We start from the raw sequence: 14,706 nt of genomic DNA, 5'->3' as shown, positions 1-14,706 counted from the left end.
AGATTATAAAACCATTTAAAGCGAGTAATAAGGCTTACAAAGGCATTGGTGACTATAAATGGACTTTTCTTGTCAATGGATGGGATTCGCTTCACGTTTCCCGAGGGAAACATCCAATTATAATCTGTTTTAACAAAAAATGTAAAAAAATTAAACTTAAAATCAATAATGAGATTATAAAACCATTTAAAGCGAGTAAAAAGGCTTACAAAGGCATTGGTGACTATAAATGGACTTTTCTTATCAATGGATGGGTTTCGCTTCACGTTTCTCGAGGAAAACATCCTATTATAATCTGTTTTAACAAAAAATGTAAAAAAATTAAACTTAAAATCAATAATGAGATTATAAAACCATTTAAAGCGAGTAATAAGGCTTTCAAAGGCATTGGTGACTTTAAATGGACTTTTCTTGTCAATGGATGGGTTTCGCTTCACGTTTCTCGAGGGAAACATCCTATTATAATCTGTTTTAGCAAAAAATGTAAAAACATTAAACTTAAAATCAATAATGAGATTATAAAACCATTTAAAGCGAAAAATAAGGCTTAGAAAGGCATTGGTGACTATAAATGGACTTTTTTCTTGAATGGATGGGATTCACTTCACGTTTCCCGAAGGAAACATCCTATTATAATCTGTTTTAACAAAAAATGTAAAAAAATTAAACTTAAAATCAATAATGAGATTATAAAACCATTTAAAGCGAGTAATAAAGCTTACAAAGGCATTGGTGACTATAACTGGACTTTGTTCTTGAATGGATGGGATTCGCGTCACGTTTGCCAAGGGAAACATCCAATTATAATCTGTTTTAACGAAAAATGCAAAAAAGTTCAACTTAAAATCAATAACGAGATTATAAAACCATTTAAAGCGAGTAATAAGGCTTTCAAAGGCATTGGTGACTATAAATGGACTTTTCTTGTCAAAGGACGGGATTCGCTTCACGTTTCCCGAGGAAAACATCCAATTATAATCTGTTTTAACAAAAAATGTAAAAAAATTAAACTTAAAATCAATAATGAGATTATAAAACCATTTAAAGCGAGTAAAAAGGCTTACAAAGGCATTGGTGACTATAAATGGACTTTTCTTATCAATGGATGGGTTTCGCTTCACGTTTCTCGAGGGAAACATCCTATTATAATCTGTTTTAACAAAAAATGTAAAAAAATTAAACTTAAAATCAATAATGAGATTATAAAACCATTTAAAGCGAGTAATAAGGCTTACAAAGGCATTGGTGACTATAAATGGACTTTTCTTGTCAATGGATGGGATTCGCTTCACGTTTCCCGAGGGAAACATCCAATTATAATCTGTTTTAACAAAAAACGTAAAAAAATTAAACTTAAAATCAATAATGAGATTATAAAACCATTTAAAGCGAGTAATAAGGCTTACAACGGCATTGGTGACTGTAAATGGACTTTTCTTGTCAATGGATGGGATTCGCTTCACGTTTCTCGAGGGAAACATCCAATTATAATCTGTTTTAGCAAAAAATGTAAAAAAATTAAACTTAAAATCAATAATGAGATTATAAAACCATTTAAAGCGAGTAATAAGGCTTACAAAGGCATTGGTGACTATAACTGGTATTTTCTCTTGAATGGATGGGATTCGCTTCACGTTTCCCGAAGGAAACATCCAATTATAATCTGTTTTAACAAAAAATGTAAAAAAATTAAACTTAAAATCAATAATGAGGTTATAAAACCATTTAAAGCGAGTAATAAGGCTTACAAAGGCATTGGTGACTATAAATGGACTTTTCTTATCAATGGATGGGTTTCGCTTCACGTTTCTCGAGGGAAACATCCTATTATAATCTGTTTTAACAAAAAATGTAAAAAAATTAAACTTAAAATCAATAATGAGGTTATAAAACCATTTAAAGCGAGTAATAAGGCTTACAAAGGCATTGGTGACTATAAATGGACTTTTCTTGTCAATGGATGGGATTCGCTTCACGTTTCCCGAGGAAAACATCCAATTATAATCTGTTTTAACAAAAAATGTAAAAAAATTAAACTTAAAATCAATAATGAGATTATAAAACCATTTAAAGCGAGTAAAAAGGCTTACAAAGGCATTGGTGACTATAAATGGACTTTTCTTATCAATGGATGGGTTTCGCTTCACGTTTCTCGAGGGAAACATCCTATTATAATCTGTTTTAACAAAAAATGTAAAAAAATTAAACTTAAAATCAATAATGAGATTATAAAACCATTTAAAGCGAGTAAAAAGGCTTACAAAGGCATTGGTGACTATAAATGGACTTTTCTTATCAATGGATGGGTTTCGATTCACGTTTCTCGAGGGAAACATCCTATTATAATCTGTTTTAACAAAAAATGTAAAAAAATTAAACTTAAAATCAATAATGAGATTATAAAACCATTTAAAGCGAGTAATAAGGCTTACAAAGGCATTGGTGACTATAAATGGACTTTTCTTGTCAATGGATGAGATTCGCTTCACGTTTCCCGAGGGAAACATCCAATTATAATCTGTTTTAACAAAAAACGTAAAAAAATTAAACTTAAAATCAATAATGAGATTATAAAACCATTTAAAGCGAGTAATAAGGCTTACAACGGCATTGGTGACTATAAATGGACTTTTCTTGTCAATGGATGGGATTCGCTTCACGTTTCTCGAGGGAAACATCCAATTATAATTTGTTTTAGCAAAAATGTAAAAAAATTAAACTTAAAATCAATAATGAGATTATAAAACCATTTAAAGCAAGTAATAAGGCTTACAAAGGCATTGGTGACTATAACTGGACTTTTCTGTTGAATGGATTGGATTCGCTTCACGTTTGCCAAGGGAAACATCCAATTATAATCTGTTTTAACGAAAAATGCAAAAAAGTTCAACTTAAAATCAATAACGAGATTATAAAACCATTTAAAGCGAGTAATAAGGCTTTCAAAGGCATTGGTGACTTTAAATGGACTTTTCTTGTCAATGGATGGGATTCGCTTCACGTTTCTCAAGGGAAACATCCAATTACAATCTGTTTTAACAAAAAATGTAAAAAAATTAAACTTAAAATCAATAATGAGATTATAAAACCATTTAAAGCGAGTAATAAGGCTTACAAAGGCATTGGTGACTATAAATGGACTTTTCTTGTAAATGGATGGGATTCGCTTCACGTTTCCTGAGAGAAACATCCAATTATAATCTGTTTTAACAAAAAATGTAAAAAAATTAAACTTAAAATCAATAATGAGATTATAAAACCATTTAAAGCGAGTAATAAGGCTTACAACGGCATTGGTGACTATAAATGGACTTTTCTTGTCAATGGATGGGATTCGCTACACGTTTCTCAAGGGAAACATCCAATTACAATCTGTTTTAACAAAAAATGTAAAAAAATTAAACTTAAAATCAATAATGAGATTATAAAACCATTTAAAGCGAGTAATAAGGCTTACAAAGGCATTGGTGACTATAAATGGACTTTTCTTGTAAATGGATGGGATTCGCTTCACGTTTCCCGAGGGAAACATCCAATTATAATCTGTTTTAACAAAAAATGTAAAAAAATTAAACTTAAAATCAATAATGAGATTATAAAACCATTTAAAGCGAGTAATAAGGCTTACAAAGGCATTGGTGACTATAACTGGTCTTTTCTCTTGAATTGATGGGATTCGCTTCACGTTTCCCGAGGGAAACATCCAATTATAATCTGTTTTAAAAAAAATGTAAAAAAATTAAACTTAAAATCAATAATGAGATTATAAAACCATTTAAAGCGAGTAATAAGGCTTACAAAGGCATTGGTGACTATAACTGGTATTTTCTCTTGAATGGATGGGATTCGCGTCACGTTTCCCGAAGGAAACATCCAATTATAATCTGTTTTAACAAAAAATGTAAAAAAATTAAACTTAAAATCAATAATGAGATTATAAAACCATTTAAAGCAAGTAATGAGGCTTACAAAGGCATTGGTGACTATAAATGGACTTTTCTTGTCAATGGATGGGATTCGCATCACGTTTCTCGAGGGAAACATCCAATTATAATATGTTTTAACAAAAAATGTAAAAAAATTAAACTTAAAATCAATAATGAGATTATAAAACCATTTAAAGCGAGTAATAAGGCTTACAAAGGCATTGGTGACTATAACTGGTCTTTTCTCTTGAATTGATGGGATTCGCTTCACGTTTCCCGAGGAAAACATCCAATTATAATCTGTTTTAAAACAAATGTAAAAAAATTAAACTTAAAATCAATAATGAGATTATAAAACCATTTAAAGCGAGTAATAATGCTTACAAAGGCATTGGTGACTATAAATGGACTTTTCTTGTCAATGGATGGGATTCGCTTCACGTTTCCCCAGGAAAACATCCAATTATAATCTGTTTTAACAAAAAATGTAAAAAAATTAAACTTAAAATCAATAATGAGATTATAAAACCATTTAAAGCGAGTAATAAGGCTTACAAAGGCATTGGTGACTATAAATGGACTTTTCTTGTCAATGGATGGGATTCGCTTCACGTTTCTCGAGGGAAACTTCCAATTATAATCTGTTTCAACAAAAAAAGTAAAAAAATTAAACTTAAAATCAATAATGAAATTATAAAACCATTTAAAGCGAGTAATAAGGCTTACAAAGGCATTGGTGACTATAAATGGACTTTTCTTGTCAATGGATGGGATTCGCTTCACGTTTCCCGAAGGAAACATCCTATTATAATCTGTTTTAACAAAAAATGTAAAAAAATTAAACTTAAAATCAATAATGAGATTATAAAACCATTTAAAGCGAGTAATAAAGCTTACAAAGGCATTGGTGACTATAACTGGACTTTTTTCTTGAATGGATGGGATTCGCGTCACGTTTGCCAAGGGAAACATCCAATTATAATCTGTTTTAACGAAAAATGCAAAAAAGTTCAACTTAAAATCAATAACGAGATTATAAAACCATTTAAAGCGAGTAATAAGACTTTCAAAGGCATTGGTGACTATAAATGGACTTTTCTTGTCAAAGGACGGAATTCGCTTCACGTTTCCCGAGGAAAACATCCAATTATAATCTGTTTTAACAAAAAATGTAAAAAAATTAAACTTAAAATCAATAATGAGATTATAAAACCATTTAAAGCGAGTAATAAGGCTTACAAAGGCATTGGTGACTATAAATGGACTTTTCTTGTCAATGGATGAGATTCGCTTCACGTTTCCCGAGGGAAACATCCAATTATAATCTGTTTTAACAAAAAACGTAAAAAAATTAAACTTAAAATCAATAATGAGATTATAAAACCATTTAAAGCGAGTAATAAGGCTTACAACGGCATTGGTGACTATAAATGGACTTTTCTTGTCAATGGATGGGATTCGCTTCACGTTTCTCGAGGGAAACATCCAATTATAATCTGTTTTAGCAAAAAATGTAAAAAAATTAAACTTAAAATCAATAATGAGATTATAAAACCATTTAAAGCAAGTAATAAGGCTTACAAAGGCATTGGTGACTATAACTGGACTTTTCTGTTGAATGGATTGGATTCGCTTCACGTTTGCCAAGGGAAACATCCAATTATAATCTGTTTTAACGAAAAATGCAAAAAAGTTCAACTTAAAATCAATAACGAGATTATAAAACCATTTAAAGCGAGTAATAAGGCTTTCAAAGGCATTGGTGACTTTAAATGGACTTTTCTTGTCAATGGATGGGTTTCGCTTCACGTTTCTCGAGGGAAACATCCTATTATAATCTGTTTTAGCAAAAAATGTAAAAACATTAAACTTAAAATCAATAATGAGATTATAAAACCATTTAAAGCGAAAAATAAGGCTTAGAAAGGCATTGGTGACTATAAATGGACTTTTTTCTTGAATGGATGGGATTCACTTCACATTTCCCGAAGGAAACATCCTATTATAATCTGTTTTAACAAAAAATGTAAAAAAATTAAACTTAAAATCAATAATGAGATTATAAAACCATTTAAAGCGAGTAATAAAGCTTACAAAGGCATTGGTGACTATAACTGGACTTTTTTCTTGAATGGATGGGATTCGCGTCACGTTTGCCAAGGGAAACATCCAATTATAATCTGTTTTAACGAAAAATGCAAAAAAGTTCAACTTAAAATCAATAACGAGATTATAAAACCATTTAAAGCGAGTAATAAGGCTTTCAAAGGCATTGGTGACTATAAATGGACTTTTCTTGTCAAAGGACGGGATTCGCTTCACGTTTCCCGAGGAAAACATCCAATTATAATCTGTTTTAACAAAAAATGTAAAAAAATTAAACTTAAAATCAATAATGAGATTATAAAACCATTTAAAGCGAGTAAAAAGGCTTACAAAGGCATTGGTGACTATAAATGGACTTTTCTTATCAATGGATGGGTTTCGCTTCACGTTTCTCGAGGGAAACATCCTATTATAATCTGTTTTAACAAAAAATGTAAAAAAATTAAACTTAAAATCAATAATGAGATTATAAAACCATTTAAAGTTTGTAATAAGGCTTACAAAGGCATTGGTGACTATAAATGGACTTTTCTTGTCAATGGATGGGATTCGCTTCACGTTTCCCGAGGGAAACATCCAATTATAATCTGTTTTAACAAAAAACGTAAAAAAATTAAACTTAAAATCAATAATGAGATTATAAAACCATTTAAAGCGAGTAATAAGGCTTACAACGGCATTGGTGACTATAAATGGACTTTTCTTGTCAATGGATGGGATTCGCTTCACGTTTCTCGAGGGAAACATCCAATTATAATCTGTTTTAGCAAAAAATGTAAAAAAATTAAACTTAAAATCAATAATGAGATTATAAAACCATTTAAAGCGAGTAATAAGGCTTACAACGGCATTGGTGACTATAAATGGACTTTTCTTGTCAATGGATGGGATTCGCTTCACGTTTCTCGAGGGAAACATCCAATTATAATCTGTTTTAGCAAAAAATGTAAAAAAATTAAACTTAAAATCAATAATGAGATTATAAAACCATTTAAAGCGAGTAATAAGGCTTACAAAGGCATTGGTGACTATAACTGGTATTTTCTCTTGAATGGATGGCATTCGCTTCACGTTTCCCGAAGGAAACATCCAATTATAATCTGTTTTAACAAAAAATGTAAAAAAATTAAACTTAAAATCAATAATGAGGTTATAAAACCATTTAAAGCGAGTAATAAGGCTTACAAAGGCATTGGTGACTATAAATGGACTTTTCTTGTCAATGGATGGGATTCGCTTCACGTTTCCCGAGGGAAACATCCAATTATAATCTGTTTTAACAAAAAATGGAAAAAAATTAAACTTAAAATCAATAATGAGATTATAAAACCATTTAAAGCGAGTAATAAGGCTTACAAAGGCATTGGTGACTATAAATGGACTTTTCTTGTCAATGGATGGGATTCGCTTCACGTTTCCCGAGGGAAACATCCAATTATAATCTGTTTTAACAAAAAATGTAAAAAAATTAAACTTAAAATCAATAATGAGATTATAAAACCATTTAAAGCGAGTAAAAAGGCTTACAAAGGCATTGGTGACTATAAATGGACTTTTCTTATCAATGGATGGGTTTCGCTTCACGTTTCTCGAGGAAAACATCCTATTATAATCTGTTTTAACAAAAAATGTAAAAAAATTAAACTTAAAATCAATAATGAGATTATAAAACCATTTAAAGCGAGTAATAAGGCTTTCAAAGGCATTGGTGACTTTAAATGGACTTTTCTTGTCAATGGATGGGTTTCGCTTCACGTTTCTCGAGGGAAACATCCTATTATAATCTGTTTTAGCAAAAAATGTAAAAACATTAAACTTAAAATCAATAATGAGATTATAAAACCATTTAAAGCGAGTAATAAGGCTTACAAAGGCATTGGTGACTATAAATGGACTTTTCTTGTCAATGGATGGGATTCGCTTCACGTTTCCCGAGGGAAACATCCAATTATAATCTGTTTTAACAAAAAATGTAAAAAAATTAAACTTAAAATCAATAATGAGATTATAAAACCATTTAAAGCGAGTAAAAAGGCTTACAAAGGCATTGGTGACTATAAATGGACTTTTCTTATCAATGGATGGGTTTCGCTTCACGTTTCTCGAGGGAAACATCCTATTATAATCTGTTTTAACAAAAAATGTAAAAAAATTAAACTTAAAATCAATAATGAGATTATAAAACCATTTAAAGCGAGTAAAAAGGCTTACAAAGGCATTGGTGACTATAAATGGACTTTTCTTATCAATGGATGGGTTTCGATTCACGTTTCTCGAGGGAAACATCCTATTATAATCTGTTTTAACAAAAAATGTAAAAAAATTAAACTTAAAATCAATAATGAGATTATAAAACCATTTAAAGCGAGTAATAAGGCTTACAAAGGCATTGGTGACTATAAATGGACTTTTCTTGTCAATGGATGAGATTCGCTTCACGTTTCCCGAGGGAAACATCCAATTATAATCTGTTTTAACAAAAAACGTAAAAAAATTAAACGTAAAATCAATAATGAGATTATAAAACCATTTAAAGCGAGTAATAAGGCTTACAACGGCATTGGTGACTATAAATGGACTTTTCTTGTCAATGGATGGGATTCGCTTCACGTTTCTCGAGGGAAACATCCAATTATAATCTGTTTTAGCAAAAAATGTAAAAAAATTAAACTTAAAATCAATAATGAGATTATAAAACCATTTAAAGCAAGTAATAAGGCTTACAAAGGCATTGGTGACTATAACTGGACTTTTCTGTTGAATGGATTGGATTCGCTTCACGTTTGCCAAGGGAAACATCCAATTATAATCTGTTTTAACGAAAAATGCAAAAAAGTTCAACTTAAAATCAATAACGAGATTATAAAACCATTTAAAGCGAGTAATAAGGCTTTCAAAGGCATTGGTGACTTTAAATGGACTTTTCTTGTCAATGGATGGGTTTCGCTTCACGTTTCTCGAGGGAAACATCCTATTATAATCTGTTTTAGCAAAAAATGTAAAAACATTAAACTTAAAATCAATAATGAGATTATAAAACCATTTAAAGCGAAAAATAAGGCTTAGAAAGGCATTGGTGACTATAAATGGACTTTTTTCTTGAATGGATGGGATTCACTTCACGTTTCCCGAAGGAAACATCCTATTATAATCTGTTTTAACAAAAAATGTAAAAAAATTAAACTTAAAATCAATAATGAGATTATAAAACCATTTAAAGCGAGTAATAAAGCTTACAAAGGCATTGGTGACTATAACTGGACTTTTTTCTTGAATGGATGGGATTCGCGTCACGTTTGCCAAGGGAAACATCCAATTATAATCTGTTTTAACGAAAAATGCAAAAAAGTTCAACTTAAAATCAATAACGAGATTATAAAACCATTTAAAGCGAGTAATAAGGCTTTCAAAGGCATTGGTGACTATAAATGGACTTTTCTTGTCAAAGGACGGGATTCGCTTCACGTTTCCCGAGGAAAACATCCAATTATAATCTGTTTTAACAAAAAATGTAAAAAAATTAAACTTAAAATCAATAATGAGATTATAAAACCATTTAAAGCGAGTAAAAAGGCTTACAAAGGCATTGGTGACTATAAATGGACTTTTCTTATCAATGGATGGGTTTCGCTTCACGTTTCTCGAGGGAAACATCCTATTATAATCTGTTTTAACAAAAAATGTAAAAAAATTAAACTTAAAATCAATAATGAGATTATAAAACCATTTAAAGTGAGTAATAAGGCTTACAAAGGCATTGGTGACTATAAATGGACTTTTCTTGTCAATGGATGGGATTCGCTTCACGTTTCCCGAGGGAAACATCCAATTATAATCTGTTTTAACAAAAAACGTAAAAAAATTAAACTTAAAATCAATAATGAGATTATAAAACCATTTAAAGCGAGTAATAAGGCTTACAACGGCATTGGTGACTATAAATGGACTTTTCTTGTCAATGGATGGGATTCGCTTCACGTTTCTCGAGGGAAACATCCAATTATAATCTGTTTTAGCAAAAAATGTAAAAAAATTAAACTTAAAATCAATAATGAGATTATAAAACCATTTAAAGCGAGTAATAAGGCTTACAAAGGCATTGGTGACTATAACTGGTATTTTCTCTTGAATGGATGGGATTCGCTTCACGTTTCCCGAAGGAAACATCCAATTATAATCTGTTTTAACAAAAAATGTAAAAAAATTAAACTTAAAATCAATAATGAGGTTATAAAACCATTTAAAGCGAGTAATAAGGCTTACAAAGGCATTGGTGACTATAAATGGACTTTTCTTGTCAATGGATGGGATTCGCTTTACGTTTCCCGAGGGAAACATCCAATTATAATCTGTTTTAACAAAAAATGTAAAAAAATTAAACTTAAAATCAATAATGAGATTATAAAACCATTTAAAGCGAGTAATAAGGCTTACAAAGGCATTGGTGACTATAAATGGACTTTTCTTGTCAATGGATGGGATTCGCTTCACGTTTCCCGAGGGAAACATCCAATTATAATCTGTTTTAACAAAAAATGTAAAAAAATTAAACTTAAAATCAATAATGAGATTATAAAACCATTTAAAGCGAGTAAAAAGGCTTACAAAGGCATTGGTGACTATAAATGGAATTTTCTTATCAAAGGACGGGATTCGCTTCACGTTTCCCGAGGGAAACATCCAATTATAATCTGTTTTAACAAAAAATGTAAAAAAATTAAACTTAAAATCAATAATGAGATTATAAAACCATTTAAAGCGAGTAATAAGGCTTACAACGGCATTGGTGACTATAAATGGACTTTTCTTGTCAATGGATGGGATTCGCTTCACGTTTCTCGAGGGAAACATCCAATTATAATCTGTTTTAGCAAAAAATGTAAAAAAATTAAACTTAAAATCAATAATGAGATTATAAAACCATTTAAAGCAAGTAATAAGGCTTACAAAGGCATTGGTGACTATAACTGGACTTTTCTCTTGAATGGATTGGATTCGCTTCACGTTTGCCAAGGGAAACATCCAATTATAATCTGTTTTAACGAAAAATGCAAAAAAGTTCAACTTAAAATCAATAACGAGATTATAAAACCATTTAAAGCGAGTAATAAGGCTTTCAAAGGCATTGGTGACTTTAAATGAACTTTTCTTGTCAATGGATGGGTTTCGCTTAACGTTTCTCGAGGGAAACATCCTATTATAATATGTTTTAGCAAAAAATGTAAAAAAATTAAACTTAAAATCAATAATGAGATTAGAAAACCATTTAAAGCGAAAAATAAGGCTTAGAAAGGCATTGGTGACTATAAATGGACTTTTTTCTTGAATGGATGGGATTCACTTCACGTTTCCCGAAGGAAACATCCTATTATAATCTGTTTTAACAAAAACTGTAAAAAAATTAAACTTAAAATCAATAATGAGATTATAAAACCATTTAAAGCGAGTAATAAAGCTTACAAAGGCATTGGTGACTATAACTGGACTTTTTTCTTGAATGGATGGGATTCGCGTCACGTTTGCCAAGGGAAACATCCAATTATAATCTGTTTTAACGAAAAATGCAAAAAAGTTCAACTTAAAATCAATAACGAGATTATAAAACCATTTAAAGCGAGTAATAAGGCTTTCAAAGGCATTGGTGACTTTAAATGAACTTTTCTTGTCAATGGATGGGTTTCGCTTCACGTTTCTCGAGGGAAACATCCTATTATAATCTGTTTTAGCAAAAAATGTAAAAAAATTAAACTTAAAATCAATAATGAGATTAGAAAACCATTTAAAGCGAAAAATAAGGCTTACAAAGGCATTGGTGACTATAAATGGACTTTTTTCTTGAATGGATGGGATTCACTTCACGTTTCCCGAAGGAAACATCCTATTATAATCTGTTTTAACAAAAAATGTAAAAAAATTAAACTTAAAATCAATAATGAGATTATAAAACCATTTAAAGCGAGTAATAAGGCTTACAAAGGCATTGGTGACTATAAATGGACTTTTCTTGTAAATGGATGGGATTCGCTTCACGTTTCTCGAGGGAAAGATCCAATTATAATCTGTTTTAACAAAAAATGTAAAAAAATTAAATTTAAAATCAATAATGAGATTATAAAACCATTTAAAGCGAGTAATAAGGCTTACAACGGCATTGGTGACTATAAATGGACTTTTCTTGTCAATGGATGGGATTCGCTTCACGTTTCTCGAGGGAAACATCCAATTATAATCTGTTTTAGCAAAAAATGTAAAAAAATTAAACTTAAAATCAATAATGAGATTATAAAACCATTTAAAGCAAGTAATAAGGCTTACAAAGGCATTGGTGACTATAACTGGACTTTTCTCTTGAATGGATTGGATTCGCTTCACGTTTGCCAAGGGAAACATCCAATTATAATCTGTTTTAATGAAAAATGCAAAAAAGTTCAACTTAAAATCAATAACGAGATTATAAAACCATTTAAAGCGAGTAATAAGGCTTTCAAAGGCATTGGTGACTTTAAATGGACTTTTCTTGTCAATGGATGGGTTTCGCTTCACGTTTCTCGAGGGAAACATCCTATTATAATCTGTTTTAGCAAAAAATGTAAAAAAATTAAACTTAAAATCAATAATGAGATTATAAAACCATTTAAAGCGAAAAATAAGGCTTAGAAAGGCATTGGTGACTATAAATGGACTTTTTTCTTGAATGGATGGGATTCACTTCACGTTTCCCGAAGGAAACATCCTATTATAATCTGTTTTAACAAAAAATGTAAAAAAATTAAACTTAAAATCAATAATGAGATTATAAAACCATTTAAAGCGAGTAATAAAGCTTACAAAGGCATTGGTGACTATAACTGGACTTTTTTCTTGAATGGATGGGATTCGCGTCACGTTTGCCAAGGGAAACATCCAATTATAATCTGTTTTAACGAAAAATGCAAAAAAGTTCAACTTAAAATCAATAACGAGATTATAAAACCATTTAAAGCGAGTAATAAGGCTTTCAAAGGCATTGGTGACTATAAATGGACTTTTCTTGTCAAAGGACGGGATTCGCTTCACGTTTCCCGAGGAAAACATCCAATTATAATCTGTTTTAACAAAAAATGTAAAAAAATTAAACTTAAAATCAATAATGAGATTATAAAACCATTTAAAGCGAGTAAAAAGGCTTACAAAGGCATTGGTGACTATAAATGGACTTTTCTTATCAATGGATGGGTTTCGCTTCACGTTTCTCGAGGGAAACGTCCTATTATAATCTGTTTTAACAAAAAATGTAAAAAAATTAAACTTAAAATCAATAATGAGATTATAAAACCATTTAAAGCGAGTAATAAGGCTTACAAAGGCATTGGTGACTATAAATGGACTTTTCTTGTCAATGGATGGGATTCGCTTCACGTTTCCCGAGGATAACATCCAATTATAATCTGTTTTAACAAAAAATGTAAAAAAATTAAACTTAAAATCAATAAGGAGATTATAAAACCATTTAAAGCGAGTAATAAGGCTTACAACGGCATTGGTGACTATAAATGGACTTTTCTTGTCAATGGATGGGATTCGCTTCACGTTTCTCGAGGGAAACATCCAATTATAATCTGTTTTAGCAAAAAATGTAAAAAAATTAAACTTAAAATCAATAATGAGATTATAAAACCATTTAAAGCAAGTAATAAGGCTTACAAAGGCATTGGTGACTATAACTGGACTTTTCTCTTGAATGGATTGGATTCGCTTCACGTTTGCCAAGGGAAACATCCAATTATAATCTGTTTTAACGAAAAATGCAAAAAAGTTCAACTTAAAATCAATAACGAGATTATAAAACCATTTAAAGCGAGTAATAAGGCTTTCAAAGGCATTGGTGACTTTAAATGAACTTTTCTTGTCAATGGATGGGTTTCGCTTCACGTTTCTCGAGGGAAACATCCTATTATAATCTGTTTTAGCAAAAAATGTAAAAAAATTAAACTTAAAATCAATAATGAGATTAGAAAACCATTTAAAGCGAAAAATAAGGCTTAGAAAGGCATTGGTGACTATAAATGGACTTTTTTCTTGAATGGATGGGATTCACTTCACGTTTCCCGAAGGAAACATCCTATTATAATCTGTTTTAACAAAAACTGTAAAAAAATTAAACTTAAAATCAATAATGAGATTATAAAACCATTTAAAGCGAGTAATAAAGCTTACAAAGGCATTGGTGACTATAACTGGACTTTTTTCTTGAATGGATGGGATTCGCGTCACGTTTGCCAAGGGAAACATCCAATTATAATCTGTTTTAACGAAAAATGCAAAAAAGTTCAACTTAAAATCAATAACGAGATTATAAAACCATTTAAAGCGAGTAATAAGGCTTTCAAAGGCATTGGTGACTTTAAATGAACTTTTCTTGTCAATGGATGGGTTTCGCTTCATGTTTCTCGAGGGAAACATCCTATTATAATCTGTTTTAGCAAAAAATGTAAAAAAATTAAACTTAAAATCAATAATGAGATTAGAAAACCATTTAAAGCGAAAAATAAGGCTTAGAAAGGCATTGGTGACTATAAATGGACTTTTTTCTTGAATGGATGGGATTCACTTCACGTTTCCCGAAGGAAACATCCTATTATAATCTGTTTTAACAAAAAATGTAAAAAAATTAAACTTAAAATCAATAATGAGA

Source organism: Theobroma cacao, chromosome 9, assembly GCF_053813885.1.
Source record: "Theobroma cacao isolate CCN51 chromosome 9, ASM5381388v1, whole genome shotgun sequence".
Classification (NCBI taxonomy): domain Eukaryota; kingdom Viridiplantae; phylum Streptophyta; class Magnoliopsida; order Malvales; family Malvaceae; genus Theobroma; species Theobroma cacao.
This window is presented reverse-complemented; position numbering follows the sequence as displayed.